Below are 21,709 nucleotides of genomic sequence, written 5' to 3'. Positions count from 1 at the left end.
AAATATGATAATAGTGCAGATGAAAAGTGTTATATTTTTATTGACTATTATTTGCTCTCATTAGATATTAAAAAAGTTACTTTTTTAATAAAGATTCTGTAAGGCTTAGGAACAGCAGGCAAGGCAAAACCCAATTCAGCATGTTATCCTGTGCTGGGCAGATAACAATCTGCAACAATTTGCTGGTTCCTTGGTATGTTAATCAAATGCCAAAGTACTATTGTTTCTCATTGTATCCTCTGAAGTCTGAAAGTATGAATATTATAGACGAGTTCAGCATTAATTTATTGCAAGCTACAAATTCAAAACTGTATACTTGTGTTTCTGCTAGTGGTCATTTTAAAAGGCAGAAAGTAACAAATGAAATAAATTTTAGTAATCTCATAGTTCAGTTTATCTAATAGCTCACAATAATCCTTTCAATATTAAATCAGTAAAATTTGGTGAAGTATTTTATATTACTTTGCCTACTGCATTAAAATATGGTATGTATTCTGTGCTTACTGTGCATCCACATGTGAAGTTAGGCCATATTTCCAGTGTTCAATAGTCATATGCTCCTATCCTATTGAACAGTACAGGTGTACTCTCTGTAACGTCCAAAGCCATTCTTTCTTGACCAGGAATTTTGGAACTTTGAGTGACAAACACTAGAGAAGAGAAAAGTTAAGCAGAATGTACAAGGATACATGATGTAGGGAAACGGTTTCAGCTACTCAAATTTTCTCATACACTGCAGATAACAAGTATTCTCTTGCCCATACAGATGCGCATGCACACAGGCACACACACACTAACATGCACCACTTTCCTATTTAGCATCAACTTTTCTTGTCCTAATTAAAGTAACGGATTAAGAAGTTTAGATGTGTTTACGTGTTAAAGGCTAGACAACTATTGTTTGAGAAGAAATGTAAATCCCGGATGCTTCATTTGGGAGCAAGAAAAAGTGTCATTTTTGGATCAGAGCAGGGAGTGATAGGAGACGGATTGAAAGCATTCAAATAATAGAAGACAAATTCAGAAACATTTCATTTTGTGATATGAATGCAGTGACCCTGGGTTATCCAATCCAGTGCCTTTCAAAGTTTAAATTACTTTTCAATTTTTGGAGATTTACTTGATAGTATTTAGAATGTGGCATTGTATCTAGATTTGCCACAAAGTCAGCTGCGTTTTTTGGTTTACATTTATATTCATGGGGCTTAAATTACCAGTAATATAGCTTCACTTCAAAAAAATAATTTTTGACAGTAGCTATACAGATACACATATGTTTATATTTGATAGTATTGTGAACAAAACTGTGAGTGAATAGGACAATTTTTTAATTTCTCTGTATTAAATATATTTGTGTTGTCCTTCTTATTTAACAATTATGGCCATTTTTATCAAAGTTTCTAATAAGTAATTTCAATCCAACTATTCCAAATACACAAAATGTCCAGAAATATGTTTTGAGTTATTTCAGGGTAGAACTTGAATGTCTAAAGTTTTTTATGGACAAAAACATAAAAGTTGATATTGTTTTCTCAGTTAATATTTATGTAAAACTTGAATAAAGTGTTAAAGTTTCCTTGTAAAGAGCTTTTTGCCATATTCTAGAAATACATAACTGAAAATTTCACATGAACAATTGCCATTGGGGTGGGCAGTAGGGTTGCTCACACCCACCTAAGTGTACATGGGTTTAAGTTTTAGCTGCACTCCTCATTCCAGCTTCCTGCTAATACACACCCTGGGAGGCCAAGTAGCAGAGCCCAAACATGTTGGACGCCTATTTTGAGTTCAAGGCTCCTGTTTACAGCTTGGTGCAGCTCCAACTTCAGCTGTTGTGGTTATCTGGGGAGTGAACCAGTAGATGATTCCACTCGTCCCTCCTTCCTTTCTTTCTTTCTCCCTTTCAAATAAATAAATTAACATTTAAATGAATAATTCTCATTAATTCACATTTATGGCAGTGAATAAAAGACCTGTTGACAAACAATAAAATAGTTAAGAATTAAATATGATGTGTGCCCTGTGCATTAAAATATTTTGATTAAAATACTATTTGTCTGTATGGGGTGTCTGTGCATTTGTTGCTTAGCAAAGAAATATAAGCATGCATGTGTTTGCTTCAGATCAGGATGAGAATATAATCTTCTCTGGATATTTCTGAACAATGACAGCAAATCTTGCTTGAAAATATCCAGAAAAGAATCCATAATTGTACGAAGAAGCAGATGGATACAAGTGTGCTGTGTGTTTACCATGTGATTCTGGACTGCTGTGGTGTAGGCTCCGATGGTCATGCTAGCTCCAGCTGCTCTGCTTTTCATTCTTATTTAATAGATTCCATGGGCTCAGGCTCCAAGGGCTCCGAGTTCTTGTTCTTCAGTTGCCTCTCCGGAATTAGCTCAGCTCTGTTGGAAGAAAGTAGTTGGATCTTCAGAGCTGACTAACGTCCTGTAGGCAGTGCTTTGTTCCTGAAGACCCGTGGCCATGAATAAGCACGTCAGAGGGTTCACAAGTTTCTTCCACTACGGTTTTCCGCCAGGAGCCTTGTATCCTCCAGATTCCTGGACTTTGATCAGTCACAGTCCTGCACTTGATGGAGACTGACAAAAATACACTGCACTTCCCCAAGGAGCTCTGGCCATAGTCCTGCACAGAATGCCCTTGTGGCTTACGCATAATGACTGATGATAGTTTCCCTCATCTAATTTGCTGCTACTTAGTGCTTGAGAGTTTATGTCAAAAGTTTGCTTTATTTTCTTGGATATCAAATAATAAGTGCCCTCAGGAGCAAGACTGCCTTTACTTCAATCATACTTCACCTCTGACTGGCTGAGCTGCTTTTGGCAAATTACCATATTCCTCCATATACCTCCATGTGCCTCAATTTCTTCATCTGTGAAATGGGAGTGTTAATAGCAGTGTACCTTTAGGATCATTGTGATGCTGAGATGACTTAAGGGTTGGGTGTATTAATTCATATAAGCCACACTGAACAGTGCCTGGACTTGGTAAGTAACCAGTGAGTATCATTTTTTAATTGCTACATAATAATTGTACATATTTGTGGTATACAGTGAGCTATTTTGAAACATGTATAATGATCAAATCAGGATGATTAGGATATCCATCACCTACCACATGTATCATTTCTTTCCATTGAGAACATTCAAAATGCTTTTTTTCCTCAGAGCTTTTCTGAAATATTCGATGAATTATTTTTAACCACAGTCACTCTGTTGTGCTTCAGAACCCGAGAACGTATTCTTCCTCTCTAACTGTACTTGGTACCCATTAACCAAGCTCTCTGTCTCCCTCTCTCGCTTACCCTTTCCAGCTTCTGGAAACCATTATTATACTCTCTTCCTATACTTTTATGAGATCAACTATTTAGCCACAACTTATGAATGACAGTATGTGGTCTTGACTTTCCATTCCTGGCTTATTTCACTTAATATTCTCTATATTTACCCATGTGCTGCAAGTGATAAGACCTCATTACTTTTATGACTGAATATTTCATTGTGGATATATACCACATTTTCCATATCCACTTATTTATTGATGGACACCTCAGGTTATTCATTATCTTACCTATTGTGATTAGTGTTGCAGTAAGCATGGGAGTACAGGTATCTTTCAGTGTATTGATTTCTTTTCCTTTGGATGCATGTCCAATAGTGGAATGGTTGGGTCCTATGGTAGTTGTAATTTTAGTTTTTTGAGGAACCTCCGTGCTGTTTTTCCATAATGCTTTGTACTACTTTACATTCCCACCAGCAGTTTGTAAGTGTCCCTCCCTCTGCATCCTTGCTGGCATTTGTTGTATTCTTTTGTTTTTGCTAATAGCTAATCTAAGTGGGGTGACATGATATTTCATTGTGGCTTTAATTTGCATTTCCCTGATCATTATTGATGCTGAGTATTTATTTGCATATTCATTGGCCATTAGTATGTCTTCTTTTGAGAAATGCCTACTCATAAAATGTTCCCATTTTAAAATCAAATTATTTTTGCTGTTTAGTTCCTTATATATGGTGGATATCAATCCCTTATCAGATGAATATTTTGCAAGTATTTTCTTTTAGTTTTCAGATTTTTTCCTCACTCTGGTGATTGTTTCCTTTCTTGAAAAAAAATCTTTTTAGTTTCATATGATCTCATTTATCTATTTCTGTTTTTGTTTTCAATGCTTTTGGTATCTTCTGTAAAAATAACAAAACTTCTCATCATCAGTTATAATAATCATTATGGCATAGTGTCTTTTTAATACCAGTGGTTTTAGACTGCACATCAGCCATCCAGTGAAAATTTTAAAAATTAACATACTTGATTCTGCGCTTAAACTTACTAGAAAGACTGTTAACAGATAAATCCCTTCATGTATTATTTAAAAATATTTTCAAAAATGATTCTGACATGCAACCAAATTTGAGCCTGATCTCAGTTAGAATATGTTAGCAGTTTGTTTGCTGTCCAGTTTTCATTGCATATAATAGTGTAGCCATGTACCAACAGTGGCATTCTGTGCTGTGGGGACTCTAGACACCTTTTCATGGTCAGTATTTACCGAGAGATCTCAAATGAGAGGCTCAGGAAATTTTTTTTCCATGCTATTAACATGCTGGAAAATGCAGCATGAGAAAGAACAGCACATCAGTTTAAAGTTTGACAACAAACATATAATAGTGGCAAATATAGAAATCTGGATTTCTTTTAAGCCTTGGAGTGACTGGTGATGACTGGTTTAGTCTATTTGAACCACACAGTGCTTCTGAAAGTATTCTTGATTTCCACTTCAGAACACAGTCGTACCACAATCTGGCTAAACTTTTCAGGTTTGCTCTAATGTTGTTATTAAGACTTTTTAAAAAAGTCCTTTGGGAATTGATACCGTTCTAGGGGCCTTACATGATTCATACAATAATGTAATGAACTAGTAACTATTAATAACACCATTTCACCTGTAAAGACCCTGTGGTCTGAGAGATTCGGGAACTTGCTTCAAGCCACACGTCTATAAGTGATACAGGCAGAATTTTAAGCACTTCAGCCCCAAGAGTTGGACTCCAGAGTCACACCCTTAACCATGACTCTGCACTGCTACCTCCCGCTACTGCAGCTTTTCAGGCAGGTCCTCTTATAAATTGCATCCTGTGGTAGACTACTGTGTCCAAGAAACAGAATCTCTTCCCTGCGTCTCTTTCTCTGCCCTAACTTTTGTCCTTAGCCACTAGTTTTGTCTAATACCTGCCTTCTTGTTTGAAATTTATGCTCTTCTCATTTCAAATTTCAGTGAAATTAAGAATGGTTTTCTGTTTTCCTCAAAAATAGATAAAAGAAATCCAAGTATTTCTGCTCTTGGCACTTTCCCTTAGATATGATTAAATCATTCATATCAAAAATTTCCTCAACCAGGTAAAACTAAAAATTGTTAAGGAACTATAATTGTTATAAATTTCAAATTCTGCTGACTTCAAATTGATCAGATGCAATACTTCACCTTAAACTCAACCTTTTTCATATTATTCTGGTCTTCTCTGTCACATGTACTTCAGATTTTCAAAACTTTGATCTTGCAAAAAATGTTTTTGTCCTTTTTCCCCTTTGTTTCATGCTGAAGATCTTCCATGAAAACAAGGGATATATCTCAGAACTTCTTTGTGATGATAAATATGAGCCTCTTCATCTTTTGAAGAAGTCTCAAGTATGAGGTTGAGATGAATTTACTATGTCTCAACTTTCAAGCAAGTGGTTAGCTCTGTGTACAAACCAACACCGCACAGATCAGCAGTTTGAGAGAAATTAATTTGCTATTATTGCATGGAGTCTATTTTGTTGTCGTGTCTCCCCTTCATGATAATGGAATCCCAACTCCACTCTAACGGACTTTTCTTCCCAGATCTATGATTAGAATGATATTGACCGAGTCAGGCTAAGAGCTGAATCTATAAAGTCCAATCTCCTGTCCACATTAATTTTATCAGGCCTGGCCCTGTGAGTCAGTTTGAAGAAATAGGACATTGTGAATGTTTGCTGGTGTCTTACGAGCAGGAAATGTCCTCTTTGCTCTGACAGGGCGAAAGAAATGTCGTTTTTTCCTTCTGAGCCCTGAGATACAAGATTAAAGCCTAGAATTATTGTAGGTATGTCTTAGAAGGATTTTTTTAGCATTTCCTTTGTTATGAATATTCCTTGAATTTTGTCTTTTTTTATTACAAGATTTATTTACTTGAAAAGCATAACAGGAAATGAAAGAGAGAGAGAGAGAGAGAGAGAGAGAGGTAGAGGGAGAGGGGGAGAGAGAGAGAGAGAGAGAGAGAGAGAGAGAGAGAGAGAGAGAGAGAATCTTCCATCTGTTGCTTTGCTACCCAAATGCCTGCAATGGTCAGAGTTGTGACAGGTCACAGCCAGTAGCCAGGAAATAATATTGGTCTCCTATGCAAGTGTCTGAGACCCAAGTACTTTTGTCATCTTCTGCTGCCTTCCATGGTGAATTAGTGTGAAACTGGATTGGAAGCAGAGCAGCTGGGACTCAAACCAGCACTTCAACATGGGATCCCAAGTGTCACAGCTGGCAGCTTAACTCACTGTACCACAAGGGTGGCCCCTCTTATAGGTGTTTGATACTAAAACAATAACAACAAAAACACCTCCCACTTTAGATTGTAAGAATTCAGATATTATACTATATGTGAAATAAGTGCTCAAAATAGTTTCATTTCCTTCATATTCTAGAGACTGTGTTGTCTGGGATTTACATACAGCTTAGAGTCCTAAATTATACTTAAAGAGAGAAAAAGAAAATTCTGTGGTTGAATTATACATCTTTTCAGCAGATGTTTTGCTTAAAAGGCTTTTTTAACCTACAGGTATTAGTAACATTAGTGATACAGAGAATTGAAATCCTTAGCCAATCACAGCTCCAGAGGCGACATAAACACAAGTTAAACTGCTGCCTGCAATGCCAGCATCCCATATGGGTGCTGGCATGAGTCCTGGCTGCCACCCTTCGGATCGAGCTCTCTGCTGCCATGCTCTTATTGAGCCCCTTGCTGATGCCCTTTGGTTTAGCAGAAGTGGGGGTTCCAAGTGCATGGGCCCATGCAGACATTTGGGAGACCTGGAGGAAGAAGCTCCTGATTCCTGGATGCAGCCTGACTCAACCTCATCCATTGTGGCCATTTGAGGAAAGAACCAGCAGATAATGGAAGAGTCTCTCTCTTTCTCTTTCTCTCTCTCTCTTTGTAACTTTGCCTTTCAAATAAATCTTTTTTAAAAAAGGCAGAAATAAGAAGCATCAAATATATGAAAACATGCTCAATATCACTAACCATTAGGAAAATGCAAATGAAAACCACCATGAGATATCACCTCATCCCTGTTGGAATGGCTTTTATCCAAAGGAGAAAGTCATAAATGCTGGGAAGGATGTGGAGAAAGGGAGACACTTATTCACTGTTGGTTGGAATATAAATTAGTATAGCCACCATGGAAAACAGCATGGGAATTTCTTAAAAAACTAAAAATAGAACTGCTATTTAACCCAGCAATCTCACTACTGGCTCTGTATCCAAAAGACTTTAACTGATTGTTTCAAGAAATACCTCCACCATGTTCTTTGGAGCACCACTCACAATATTGAAGATATGGAATAGCCAGGATGTCCGGTATCAGATGAATGCATAAAGAAAAGGTGTTATGCACACTCAAAGAGTACTATTCAGCAATTAAAAATTTGAAATCCCATCATTTGTAACAAAGTGGATGGAACTAAAAGACATCATCTTAAACAAATCAGACACAGAAAGAAAAATAAAGCATGTTCTCTCTCATATGTGGGATATTTAAAAAAAATATCAATCTGAAGGTTGATTACTAGAGACTGGGAGAGCTTAAAGGGATACAAGGACTTTCAATAAAAAACCGGGGTATCTGAGGGTGATTATTAAATTTTGACAAATATGTCTTACTAATATAAGATGTTGACAATAGCGAAAGTTTGGTGTAGGGTATGTCGAAATTCTTGACTGCTTCACAATTTTGATTAGTAAATGTAAAACTTTCTGAATTAAATGTTTTAATAAATAAATAAGAAACAAGATATAATAAAATACAGTATGTGTCTACAGGCATTGATTCGGTCAACATGATGAATTCCTTTTGTCAGTTAAGGTCATTATAGGTACACTATAGGGTAACCCAACCCATGTTTACACTCCATGGATTCCAGTTTTGCTTGGTTCTTGTTGCAACTACATACTTTCTGGTGTCAAAACATGAATCATTCCATTGCCATCTATTTCCTTAGTACCATATAAAAATATCATTTACACATGAATGCCTTTTAGAGGTTTTTTTTTACAATCTCAAGTTATTTGATTACTTTTTCAACATGTTCCAAATATAACATGGCTAATTCTCTTAAGGATGTAACTACCATCTTGGGCAAGAAAATTGGAGTGGACATGGTACTATAGGGCATTTTAACTTCTACTTTTAGAGAGGGAGATTTGAGTCCTAAGTGGTACTGTGAGCATAGAGCCTTTCCGGGTGAGATTGTGGACCAGACTATAAATGTTGTTAATCTTTAAAGAAATAAAAAGTAAAATATCCTAGTAATAAATTATAGGACAGAATATGGAAGAGTTGAATGGTCAAGGTGTAAATAAGGTCATCTTACAAGACAGAGAGTCAAGATATATGAGTGCTGTATGTGGTTGATATAATAAGCAATTTAGATTTGTATGTGATATTTAAAAATATATGGGGATGGGCCTTAGACCTAATGGTAAATTTGGTCATGTGGGATACTTGCATCCAATAGTGGAGTACCTGGGTTTGAGTCCTAGCTTTGCTCCCAATTCCAGCTTCCTGTTGTTGTACACACTGGGCAAAGCCAGTAATAATGACTTAAGTGGTTAGATCTTCAACATCCACATAAGAGACCTTGATCAAGTTCCTAGTTTCCAGTTTTGGACTAACACAGGCTCCAACTCTGGTGGCTGTTATGTCCATTTGGATGGACGCTCTTTATCTGTCTCTCTGCCTCTTGAAACAAACAAGAATTTAAATAATAAAAATGGACAAATGCAGTTAACAGACTGACATTAACACTTTAAGAAAAGAGCAGTGTAAGGGCCATACCACCCTGAGCACACCAGATCTCATCTGATCTCAGAAAAAGGAGCAGTGTGATATAAATTAATTAAATCCTAATCTAGCATAGCAGAATTTCAGTTGTTTATGATAATTATCCCAATAAAATATGCACTTACTTGCATGTTAAAGTTAAAAGATGATACTTATTTATAATTTTGGAGAAATAATCAGAAATAGGTTCAAATGCTTGCATATCACAAGCTGGAGTGAGGTTTAGAAAGTTTATAAGGATATGGTAGTTATTTACTGTAACTTCCATATATTTTTAATCATTTGCATATGTCATTTTCCTTTGATTAAAAAATAATTATCCCTGTAGGTTCTGAAAACTGATTCTGTCCTGCTGTTCATATCTCTTTTAGATGTGTGTAACATCTAAATTTTAATTTTTTTAAAATTTATTTGACAGGTAGAGTTACAGACAGTGTGAGAGAGAGACAGAGAGAAAGGTCTTCCTTCTGTTGGTTCACCCCCTAAATAAACGCTGCGGCCAGCGCGCTGCGCTGATCTGAAGCCAGGAGCCAGGTGATTCCTCCTGGTCTCCCATGTAGGTGCAGGGCCCAAGCACTTGGGCCATCCTCCGCTGCACTCCTGGGCCACAGCAGAGAGCTGGACTGGAAGAGGAGCAACCGGGAACAGAACCTGGCGCCCATATGGGATGGGTGCCGCAGGTGGAGGAACCAAGTGAGCCAAGGCGCTGGCCCCTAATGTTTTATTTTTGACTGAATAGTGTACTTATAGGATTACTATAAAAATGGAATTGAATTCAAGAAGAAGGGAAGCAAATTAAGTCAAGGAGGTGGAAGGAACTGCACTGCAAATAACTGCTTCAGATTTAACGTTATTTAAAAGAACTTCACTCTTGATTTTCAGGAGGATTTTCACTCTATGATACTCCTTTATAATCAAACAGAGCACAGACTTCAAGGAGCTTGAGATTTACTTTTTATTGCTCAATACCTTTTTAAATACCACAATGATTTGATTAATTGATTTCCTATTTTTCATGCAATTTACTTCCAAGACAAAGTAATTAAAGATCTATGGTTTTTTATATTTGGATTTTAAATAAGATATATATGAGTGGAATCATTTTGACTATTTATAAGTTAGGATGTTTTATTAGTGAAAAAAATAATGTCTCATAAGATTTGATTAAGGCCATAAATTGGAGATTCTTTTATGATTTGAGTGTAATTCTGAAAATGTGTTTAATTCTAAATCAATTTCTGGGTGTTTTTGGATATTAAGTAGAGAATTTTAACATAGGATAAATACCATTTAACTGCAGTCTATCTTGAATTTTCTAAGCCTTTAAATAATTAAGGCATATATGGAAGCACAGTAAGTTATTCTGAAATGTGCTATATGCTTGATCTTGTAATTATAGAGTAAGAATCCAGAGATTATACACAGTTACTATATTGTACATAAACTCAGAAATCACATCTTCAACATATTAAAATGATTTCATTAGCAAGACATTTATATTTTGTCAGGAGAAAGAAACTTACCTATAAGGAAAGGCAGGCGTTGGCTTTAGCAGGTATGCCATAGTGTCAGCCCCTATACTACTTTTAAATAAATTTCCCAGAGGTAAAGCTGCTGCTGATGGAATGCTATTCAGCCATAAAAAATAAAGCTCCTGTCTTTCACAGGAAAATGAACATCACTGGAGAGCATTATGTTTAATAATATAAGCAGGAGCTCCAAAGATAAACAACATGTTTTCCATAATTTTTGGTAACTGATATACAGAGTACAAAAAATGTAATATATTGGGGCTGGCACTGTGGTAGAGTGGGTAAGGCCGCCGCCTGCAGTGCCATATGGGTGCTGGTTCTAGTCCTGGCTGCTCCTTTTCCTGTCCAGCTCTCTGCTATGGCCTGGAAAATCAGTGGAAGATGGCCCAAGTCATTGGGCCCATGCACCCACGTGGGAGACCAGGAAGAAGCTCCTGGCTCTTGGCTTCGGATCAGCACAGCACCAGCCCTTGCGGCCAATTGGGGAGTGAACCAGCGGATGGAGGACCTCTCTTTGTCTCTCTCTCTCTCTGCCTCTCCTTTCTCTGTGTAACTCTTTCAAGTAAATAAATAAATCTTTTTAAAAAATGTAATATACGTGAGAAAAATTGACATTTTGAGATTTGATTATTATGTAGAACAATTTTCTGTACTCTTGAGGAACAGTGGTTTTTCTATGTACTCTTTGTTGAATTGTTTATTTAAAAGGGGTTAAGGTTGTGATTAAAAAAGTCAATTGGGGGCTGGCACTGTGGTGTAGCGGGTAAAGCTGCCACCTACAATGCCAGCATCCTATATGGACGCTGGTTCAAGTCCCAGCTGCTCAATTTCTGATCCAGCTCTCTGCTATGGCCTCTACATCCAATAGAGGATGGCCCAAGTCCTTGAGCCCCTGCACCCATGTGGAAACCCAGAAGAAGCTCCTGGCTCCTGGCTTCGGATTGGCACAGTTACAGCCATTGCAGCCATCCTGGGGGGTAAACCCATGGGTGGAAGACCTCTCTTTCTCTTTCTCACTTCAGCCTCTCTGTAGCTCTGCCTTTCAAATAAATAAATCTTTTTTTTAAAGTAAGTTGAAAGTGTGTCACCTTAAAAATTAAAAAAAAAAAAACAATAAGAAAATAAAAGGAAGAGGGAGGGTGAGAGTGTGGACGGGAGGGAGGTATAGAGTGTGAGAGAGAGAGAGTGGGCAGGGCTTGAAGTATCATTGTACTCTTTTGTTTTTCTTCTTAAATTATTTTTTATATAATATGAACAAATTTCATACATACAGATTTTTGGAGCATAATAATACTTCCCATAATACCCTCCCTTCCTCCTACACTCTTGCCCTCCATTCTTCTTTCTTTCTTATTTTTCTTTTAATTTTTACAATGACATGCTTTCTGTTTATCGTAACATGTGAGATATTTGAAATGTGTTCCCTTTATATAGAAAGTAAAAACAATCACTTTTCACAGTTCAGGCAATTTGAATCCAAGATCAAGGTAACTAAGAGGTTATGTATCTGATAAGCGGCATAATCTCTGCTTATAAAAGGCACCTTGATGTTGCCTCTCTATGGGGCCCGAAGGCAATGTCATCACATGACAGAGCTGGAAGGGCAAAAGGGCCAGTATCTATGTGAATCCTCTTCTGTATGGACCTTCATGCCAGTCACATGAGAAGAGCTATCAACACCTAAATACTTCTTGAAGGGCCCCAACCATTATTACTTTCACTTTGGCCATTAACTTTTAACAACTGCATATTCGAGAGGATATATTCAAATTATGCAAACACTATGCTATAAAATTTGCAAATGTATATGATGATGTATTCACCTTTTAAATTTATTGTGAGCTAAATAGGCTTTAGGGACATATTAGAAAAACTAACATCATACATGATTTTGTTTTACTAAAAGAATGTAATTCCAGTTTACAAGCAAATTAAGTTTTAAAAGAGTCTTTTTATAATATTATTAGTTCCCATATTTGAGATCTTTTTATATGTGTGTGTGTGTGTGTGTGAGTAATAGCATCATATGGGCATGTGTATGAATAAAATGTTTTTTATTGCAAGAGCCATTATCAAGTTGAATCAGCTAATGGGAAAAATCATTGTTAGCCGACAAAGAGTCACTATTGGTATTAATAATATAATCTGAGTAGTGGTGCAGTGATAAAATTATACTGTTGGTAGTTAATGAAGATAATAAAAAGTCCTACATGAATACATTGATGACAGTGTGGGAAAATAATTCTCTATAGGTTCATGTTGAAACCCTGCCATGTCATAGAAGCTTTGCTTGATTTGTTGTTGTTGCTTTCTTGACAGAAATTCAATTTAGGGAGGAAGCTTTGAGACCAACACATCTGTTACCTGCTTTGTGAAGCATGGCATTGAAGACTGTTCCATACCCATTAGCAATCATGATGAGGGAATGTTAGTAATGATGGCACAGCATGTATGTCATCACCCTCTAACTTTATTTAGAGTGGCATGGGATCATGCTTCTTAGATAACTACTCCAAATAGGATTGGGCAATTTTTAAGTTTGAACATACAGAAGCAATCAAACCATAGATTTAATAATGTAGTTCTTTAGGTCACAATTTTAAAATATTCTTGGTTACTTATTCCTCTCAAAGATTTCTTTTATATTTATTTGTGCTATGATAGTGGTAAAAATCAGTTCTCAGCATTTTTGCCATGAGCAGGTGTATTTGAGACTGTATTGTTTTTCACTTACAGATTTAACATGCTAGTTGAGCAGGTATGTCTGAAAAGATTGATGTGTGTCTTCAGTGCTCTCCATTCACTCGGGTTCTTATTTAGCTAGAGTGACTCTTATTGAAGGATACTGGTACCATCAATGATTCTTCCTTCACATCTCGAGTCTGAAAAGTTCTCCTAATTTTATCCGTGCTGTTTACAGTTTATCTTTGGACAATCACACTTTCACAACCAAGCTGCATTGAGGAAAGTAAATGTCTGACATTTGTGATACTTTCCCTTAGATTTAATCAGACCCAAAGTATTGTAATGAAAAACCTACTGTGTACATACTGTAGTAGAGGTTGCATTCTGTCTCTTGAGGAAGACAAGAGACAAATATGACAGAAGAATAATGAAGACATGTGTAAAGTGTTAATAGAGCTTCTACTGGGGGGAAAGTGAAAGTTTTTCCTCCACGGTATCACAGGGAAATTTTAGTATGTTTATATTTGAGCCAGACTTTGAAAGATATGTTTATTTTCACTGCATATAGTTAGTAGTGCATGTTCCCTGATGAAAGATCTTTTAATATCCTTGAGAACAAAGTTTAGTTTTGGATTAGTATGCACATGGATGGAGATAGCATTATTTTTAACATAGATTCTTCAGGTGGACTCTTGATGCCAATCAGTATCTTCTCCCTTCCACCCTGGTCCAGGGAATCCAAGGTAACTTCAAACCATGGACGAAAGTAATTTGTTACTCTCCTGGAGAAAATTTAGGAGATTTTACTGGCTGGTTGACAACCAAGCATAAGGCCAAGCTTTCATCACTATAAAAGTCTTCATAAACTGACCTATTTACCCATCTCCTTATAGATCTTCCCATCTTTCACTACTATAACAAACCATTAAAATATTTAAATTTTTGCCTATATTGGAGTCTACTCACTTTTGGTATCCCACATATGCTTAGACCATCACTTCAAGGAATATAGCAATGATCAAAACTGACCACCAGTGGTTCCAGGTTAACTGTTTAGAAGGTTCACCCAAAGTTCAACAGAAATACAGACTCCTGAACCTAATGTTGGATGTTTTCCTACAGCAGGTCTGGGGAAGAAAAATAAATTAAGAACTTTCCCTCACTTCCTAAATTTATGTTTTTTATGAAATGTAATATGTGTATAGTAAAATTTATCTTTTTATGTGTATACTATGATGAACTTCAGCAAACACATATAGTCATGAGAAGATGACTACAAACAGAAAATAATTTTCCATGTCTCCCAATGCTTACTTTTAGTCAGCTTTTGCCTCTACTCTCAGCCTCTGACTGTTTATATTTTGCCTTTTCTGTTGTTAAATCATGAAATACAAGCATTTGGGTCTGGCTTCTAATTTCTTTCCAGTTGGCATACTGCTTTTGAGATTCATTTATGTTGTATATGTGCATCGTCCTTGTATGTGTATGAGTATATGGGTGAATATTAGTCTTGTTGACTAGTGTTGCATCACATGGATGTACAGGAATATGCACATCCATTCATTAAATGATGGACATTTGAGATTTTTCCATATGTGGCAATAATGAATAAAAATTTTATAAAATTTTATATATAGGCTAACATGTGTTCTTTTTTCTTTTTTTTTTTTTATTTTTTGACAGGCAGAGTGGACAGTGAGAGAGAGAGACAGAGAGAAAGGTCTTCCTTTGCCGTTGGTTCACCCTCCAATGGCCGCCGCGGCCGGCGCGCTGCGGCCGGCGCACCGCGCTGATCCGATGGCAGGAGCCAGGAGCCAGGTGCTTTTCCTGGTCTCCCATGGGGTGCAGGGCCCAAGCACCTGGGCCATCCTCCACTGCACTCCCTGGCCACAGCAGAGGGCTGGCCTGGAAGAGGGGCAACCGGGACAGAATCCGGCGCCCCGACCGGGACTAGAACCCGGTGTGCCGGCGCCGCTAGGCGGAGGATTAGCCTATTGAGCCGCAGCGCCGGCCTGTTCTTTTTTCTTTAGTATACACATGAATCATAGAGTAAGTAAATGTTTAAATTCATAAGGCATGGACCAATTGTTTTCACAAGTGGCTGCATTATTTTTCAATTTTGGTTATGTGTAAGATTACCAATTGCTGTATATTCTCATCAACATTCAGTATTATCAGGTTCCATTTTTGTTGCTGTTATTTGGTGTTGCCACTGTAATAAGTGTGCAGTGATAGTTCATTGTGGTTTTAATTTTAATTACTAGTGTTAAGATATTTTAATATACATATTTGTATATGTGTATCTTTTTTGACGTGTAAATTCAAATCTTTTCCAAATTTTTGTTGTGGGGGCATGGGGTTATTTCCTATTGTTGAGGTATAAGAGTTCCTTATATACATTTTCCTAAGTCTGAGGCTTGACCTTTTATTTTTGATATGCAATGTCATTGAATTCAGTTCAATTGTTCTGTAAAATAGGGCATGGAAGCTGTTGAACTCAATTTTGTCACAAGGTAGTAAAAAAAATTTCTCATTATTTCCAGTTTGTACTTTTGTTGTCAAGTATTGTTACTGGCCCCCAAGCAAAGTATCCCAGGAGTTAAAACTTATTACAACTACATTGGGGTACCAGGAGGGGAAGATACAAAATAATGAAATGCATTATGAATGTTCATAACAAGGTAGTCATTATTTGCCTTGGGCAGGCCTGGCAGAAAATGATGGGGAAATAAAGGTAACTGTTTTGTATTCCTCCTTGTTCACCTCCAGTTCTGTTTTCATGTCAAACATCTGGATGATTAATAACTTATTAATATTCTATAATAGGAAGCTCTCAATTTATCAACTTTGTAAGCCTTGCTGTCAGTCTATCAGCATTGATGTCACCAGTTGTAACATAATTGCCTTTTCTTTGAATTGTCTCATGTCAAAATTTATTTATATGTAAATGAGAGATAGATATTATAGTAGTATTTTTTCTTTTGCTACAAAACCTTCTTATAGTTTGTGATACCTTTCAAATCCATGAACACTAGAGGCTTGATCCACCCATTGTACCTCATCGGTTCCTCTTTCAGTTTTCCCTGCATCAACAAGTGGAAATACTTCCATCAAGTTGGTGCATTGGAAGAAACTCTGGAAGATTTTATTTTTTTAAAAAGAAATAGTAACTGCAGACTTTTTAATTATTAATTTTTTATTTAAGAGAGAGATATGGTGTGTGTGAGAGAGAGAGAGAGAGAGAGAGAGAGCTTATCTGTTGGCAAGATCATGAAATGGGCCATGATTAAGCCAGGAGCTAGGAACTTTTTTTTTTTTTATCTTTTATTTAATGAATATAAATTTCCAAAGTACGACTCATGGGTTACAATGGCTTTCCTCCCCATACAGTCCCTCCCACCCACCACCCTCCCCTTTCCCACTCCCTCTCCCCTTCCATTCACATCAAGATTCATTTTCGATTATCTTAGTATACAGAAGATCAGCTTAGTATACCTTAAGTAAGGATTTCAACAGTTTGTTCCCACACAGAAACATAAAGTGAAAAATAATAGATGAATTTTTTTTAAATGATGATGAAATCAGATCAGACCTATTGTCGTGTTTAATCCCGGTGAGAGTCAAGTTGGGAATTGATAATTTCTTTTTTTTTTTTTTTTACAGAAGATCAGTTTAGTGTACATTAAGTAAAGATTTCAATCGTTTGCACCCCCATAGAAACACAAAGTGAAATATACTGTTTGAGTACTCGTTATAGCATTAAGCCTCAGTGTACAGCACCTTAAGGACAGAGATCCTACATGAGGAGTAAGTGCACAGTGACTCCTGTTGTTGACTTTACCAATTGACACTCCTGTTTATGGCATCAGTAATCTCCCTATGCACCAGTCATGAGTTTCCAAGGCTATGGAAGCCCCTTGAGTTCTCCGACTCTTATCTTGTTTAGACAAGGTCATAGTCAAAGTGGAGGTTCTCTCCTCCCTTCAGAGAAAGGTACCTCCTTCTTTGAAGACCTGTTCTTTCCACTGGGATCTCACTCACAGAGATCTTTTTGCCAGAGTGTCTTGGATTTCCATGCCTGAAATACTCTCATGGGCTTTTCAGCCAGATCCAAGTGCCTTTAGGGCTGATTCTGAGGCCAGAGTGCTATTTAGGACATCCACCATTCTATGAGTCTGCTGAGTATCTCACTTCCCATGTTGGATCACTCTCCCCTTTATTTATTCTATCGGTTAGTGTTAGCAGATACTAGACTTGTTTATGTGCTCCCTTTGACTCTTAGTCCTTTCATTATGATCAATTGTGAACTGAAATTGATCACTTGGAATAGTGAGATGGCATTGGCGCATGCCACCTTGATGGGATTGAATTGGAATCCCCTGGTATGTTTCCAACTCTACCAATTGGGGCAAGTCAGCCCGAGCATGCCCCAAATTATACATCTCTTCCCTCTCCCATTCCCACTCCCATGTTCAACAGGGATCACATTTCAGTTAATTTTCAACACTTAAGAATAACTGTGTGATAATTACAGAATTAAACCAGTCATATTAAGTAGAACAGACAAAAAAAAATACTATGAGGGATAATGTATTAAAGTGTCCATTAGCAGTCAGGGCTATGCTGATCAAGTCACCATTTCTCATAGTGTCCATTTCACTTCAGGAGGTTTCCTTTTTGGTGTTCAGTCAGTTGTCACCGATCAGGGAGAACATATGGTATTTGTCCCTTTGGGACTGGCTTACTTCACTCAGCATGATGTGTTCCAGATTCCTCCATTTTGTTGCAAATGACTGGATTTCGTTGTTTCTTACTGCAGTATAGTATTCTAAAGAATACATATCCCATAATTTCTTTATCCAGTCTACCATTGATGGGCATTTAGGTTGGTTCCAGGTCTTGGCTATTGTGAATTGTGCTGCAATAAACATTAGGGTGCAGATCGCTTTTTTCTTTATCAATTTAAACTCCTTTGGGTAAATTCCAAGGAGTGGGATGGCTGGGTCGAACGGTAGGGTTATATTCAGGTTTCTGAGGAATCTCCAGACTGATTTCCATAGTGGCTTGACCAGTTTGCATTCCCACCAACAGTGGGTTAGTGTCCCTTTTTCCCCACATCCTCGCCAGCATCTGTTGTTGGTAGATTTCTGTATGTGAGCCATTCTAACCGGGGTGAGGTGAAACCTCATTGTGCTTTTGATTTGCATTTCCCTGATTGCTAGTGACCTTGAACATTTTTTCATGTGCCTGTTGTCCATTTGGATTTCCTCTTTTGAAAAATGTCTATTGAAGTCCTTGGCCCATCTCTTAAGTGGGTTGTTGGTTTTGTTTTTGTGGAGTTTCTTGATCTCTTTGTAGATTCTGGTTATTAACCCTTTATCTGTTGCATAGTTTGCAAATATTTTTTCCCATTCTGTCGGTTGTCTCTTCACTCTCCTGACTGTTTCTTTTGCAGTACAGAAACTTCTCAATTTGATGCAATCCCAATAGTTGATTTTGGCTTTGACTGTCTGTGCCTCCCGGGTCTTTTCCAGAAATTCTTTGCCTGTGCCAATATCTTGAAGGGTTTCTCCAATGTTCTCTAGTAACTTCATGGTGTCAGGACGTAGATTTAGGTCTTTAATCCACGTTGAGTGGATTTTTGTGTAAGGTGTAAGGTAGGGGTCTTGCTTCATGCTTCTGCACGTGGAAATCCAGTTTTCCCAGCACCATTTATTGAATAGACTGTCCTTGCTCCAGGAATTAGTTTTAGATCCTTGATCAAATATAAGTTGGCTGTAGATGTTTGGATTGATTTCTGGTGTTTCAATTCTGTTCCATTGGTCTATCCATCTGTTTCTGTACCAGTACCATGCTGTTTTGATTACAACTGCCCTGTAGTATGTCCTGAAATCTGGTATTGTGATGCCTCCGGCTTTGTTTTTGTTGTACAAGATTGCTTTAGCTATTCGAGGTCTCTTGTGCCTCCATATGAATTTCAGCATCATTTTTTCTAGATCTGCGAAGAATGTCTTTGGTATCTTGATTGGGATTGCATTGAATCTATAAATTGCTTTTGGGAGAATGGACATTTTGATGATGTTGATTCTTCCAATCCATGAGCATGGAAGATTTTTCCATTTTTTGGTATCCTCTTCTATTTCTTTCTTTAAGGTTTTGTAATTTTCATCGTAGAGATCTTTAACGACCTTGGTTAAGTTTATTCCAAGGTATTTGATTGTTTTTGTAGCTATTGTGAATGGGATTGATCTTAGCAGTTCTTTCTCAGTCATGGCATTACTTGTGTATGCAAAGGCTGTTGATTTTTGTGCATTGATTTTATATCCTGCCACTTTGCCAAACTCCTCTATGAGTTCCAATAGTCTCTTAGTAGAGTTCTTTGGATCCTCTAAGTACAGAATCATATCGTCTGCAAAGAGGGATAGTTTGACTTCTTCCTTCTTGATTTGTATTCCTTTGATTTCTTTTTCTTGTCTGATGGCTCTGGCTAAAACTTCCAGAACTATGTTAAATAGCAGTGGTGAGAGTGGGCATCCCTGCCTGGTGCCAGATTTCAGTGGAAATGCTTCCAACTTTTCCCCATTCAGTAGGATGCTGGCTGTGGGTTTTTTATAAATTGCTTTGATTATATTGAGGAATGTTCCTTCTATACCCAATTTGCTTAGAGTTTTCATCATGAAAGGGTGTTGAATTTTATCAAATGCTTTCTCTGCATCAATTGAGATAATCATATAGTTTTTCTTCTGCAGTCTGTTAATGTGGTGAATCACATTGATTGATTTGCGAATGTTGAACCATCCCTGCATACCAGGGATGAATCCCACTTGGTCTGGGTTGATGATTTTCCTGATGTGTTGTTGTATTCTATTGGCCAGAATTTTATTGAGGATTTTTGCATCTATGTTCATCAGGGATATTGGTCTGTAATTTTCTTTCAGTGCTGCATCTTTCTCTGGCTTAGGGATTAAGGTGATGCTGGCTTCATAGAAAGAATTTGGGAGGATTCCCTCTTTTTTGATTGTTCTGAATAGTTTGAGAAGAAATAGGATTAGTTCTTCTTTAAATGTCTGGTAGAATTCAGCAGTGAATCCATCTGGTCCTGGGCTTTTCTTTGTTGGGAGGGCCTTTATTACTGTTTCAATTTCTGTTTCAGTTATGGGTCTATTTAGGTTTTCGATGTCTTCATGGTTCAATTTTGGTAGATTGCATGTGTCCAGGAATCTATCCATTTCTGATAGGTTTTCCTGTTTGCTGGCATACAGGTCCTTGTAGTAATTTCTGATGATTCTTTTTATTTCTGTGGTGTCTGTTGTTACGTTTCCTTTTTCATCTCTGATTTTATTGATTTGGGTCTTTTCTCTTCTTTTTTTAGTTAGTTGGGCCAATGGGGTGTCAATTTTGTTAATTTTTTCAAAAAACCAGCTTCTCGCTTGGCTGATTTTTTGTAATGTTTTTTTGGATTCAATCCTGTTAATTTCTTCTCTGGTTTTAATTATTTCTCTTCTCCTACTAGATTTGGGTTTGGTTTGCTGCAGTTTTTCTAGGTCCTTGAGGTGCGCTGAAAGCTCATTTATTTGGTACCTTTCCAATTTCTTGATATAGGCACCTATTGCTATAAATTTGCCTCTCAATACTGCTTTTGCTGTATCCCATAAGTTTTGATATGTTGTGTTGTTGTCTTCATTTACTTCCAGAAAGTTTTTGATTTCTCTTTTGATTTCTTGAATGACCCAGTGTTCATTCAGGAGCATGTTGTTCAGTCTCCATGTGTTTGCATACTTTCTGGGGTTTCCTGAGTTGCTAATTTCCAGCTTCATCCCGCTGTGGTCTGAGAAGCTGCATGGTATGATTCTAATTCTTTTAAATTTGCTGAGACTTGCTTTATGGCCTAGTATGTGATCAATCCTAGAGAAGGTTCCATGCGCTGCTGAGAAGAATGTGAAGTCTGTAGATGTAGGGTTGAAAGTTCTGTATATATCTGTTAGATCCATTTGGGCAATAGTGTCAATTAAATCTGCTGTTTCCTTGTTGATCTTCTGTCCGGATGATCTGTCTATTTCTGAGAGTGGAGTATTGAAGTCCCCCAGTACTATTGTATTGGAATCTAAATCTCCCTTTAAGTCCCTTAACATATCTTTTAAATAGACCGGTGCCCTGTAATTAGGTGCATATACATTTATAATAGTTACATCTTCCTGTTGAATTGAACCCTTAATCATTATATAGTGTCCCTCTTTGTCTCTCTTAACAGTTTTTGTATTAAAGTTTATTTTGTCTTATATTAATATGGCTACACCTGCTTTTTTTTGGTTTCTGTTGGCATGGAATATCTTTTTCCAACC

At 37.2% G+C, this 21,709-nt stretch overlaps 1 protein-coding gene across 8 annotated transcripts in view; it reads left to right on the top strand.

Moving 5' to 3' along the window:
- GALNT13 (polypeptide N-acetylgalactosaminyltransferase 13) overlaps positions 1 to 21,709 on the top strand; it is a 560,094-nt gene that overhangs the window by 299,501 nt on the left and 238,884 nt on the right. The window lies entirely within an intron of this gene.

Source organism: Oryctolagus cuniculus, chromosome 3 (genome assembly GCF_051225735.1).
Source record: "Oryctolagus cuniculus isolate XC-2025 breed Fujian yellow rabbit chromosome 3, ASM5122573v1, whole genome shotgun sequence".
Classification (NCBI taxonomy): Eukaryota; Metazoa; Chordata; class Mammalia; order Lagomorpha; family Leporidae; genus Oryctolagus; species Oryctolagus cuniculus.
Note: the sequence above shows the minus strand (reverse complement) of the source record. Positions and strands in the feature narration are given on the sequence as shown.